The sequence below is a fragment of the Gymnogyps californianus genome, chromosome 28 (genome assembly GCF_018139145.2).
Source record: "Gymnogyps californianus isolate 813 chromosome 28, ASM1813914v2, whole genome shotgun sequence".
Classification (NCBI taxonomy): domain Eukaryota; kingdom Metazoa; phylum Chordata; class Aves; order Accipitriformes; family Cathartidae; genus Gymnogyps; species Gymnogyps californianus.
Genome location: NC_059498.1, coordinates 1,043,656 through 1,044,325, shown reverse-complemented (window position 1 = coordinate 1,044,325; position 670 = coordinate 1,043,656). Strand labels below are relative to the sequence as shown.

At 80.4% G+C, this 670-nt stretch overlaps 1 protein-coding gene across 1 annotated transcript in view; it reads right to left on the bottom strand.

Annotated features, from left to right (window-relative positions):
* Window positions 1-670, bottom strand: part of LOC127026700 (M1-specific T cell receptor alpha chain-like) — a 186,347-nt gene that overhangs the window by 93,001 nt on the left and 92,676 nt on the right. The window lies entirely within an intron of this gene.

Here is a 670-nt window from a genome sequence, read left to right as displayed (position 1 = left end):
CGTGCCCTGCCGCGCCGGGGACGGCCGGCGCCGAAGAGGAGCCGAGCGGAGCCGCGCTGGGGCCCGCTCCTGCCCGCCCCGCCGCCTCGGCCCCTCGCCGGGGCTGCGCCCACGCCGCTGCCCGCCCCCAACAGACCCGGCCCGGCCCGGCCCGGCCCGGCCCCCCGGTGCGCGGCCCCCTCGGGGAGGAGGGGGAGGGGGAGGGGAGGGGGAGGGGGAGGGGGAGGAGGAGGGGGAGGGGGGGGAGGGGGAGGAGGAGGAGGAGGGGGGGAGGAGGAGGAGGAGGAGGAGGAGTTAGGGCGGGGGAGGGACGCGGGGCAGGGGCCTCGGCGCAGGAGGAGCGCGGCGCCCCGGCAGACGAAGGCTCCTGTCCCTTGGCTCCCAGCGCGGCTCCGGCGCTGTCCCGGCTTGTCGCCCTGCCGAGCCCTGCGGAAGGGGGTCGGCGCCCCGGCCAGGCGCAGCTCGGGCCGGCTCCAGCCCCGGCCCCGGCCCCGGCCTCGGCGCCAGGGACGGGCTGTCGGCCCGCAGCGTCCCCTCGCAGGACCCTCCCCGTGCCCCGCACCCCCAGCCCGCCCTGGCCTCGCTCCCGGCCCCTGCCCGCGGGGACCAAAACGCACAGAGGGTCGTGCTGCCATCCAGAGGGACCTCGACAGGCTGGAGAAAAGGACTG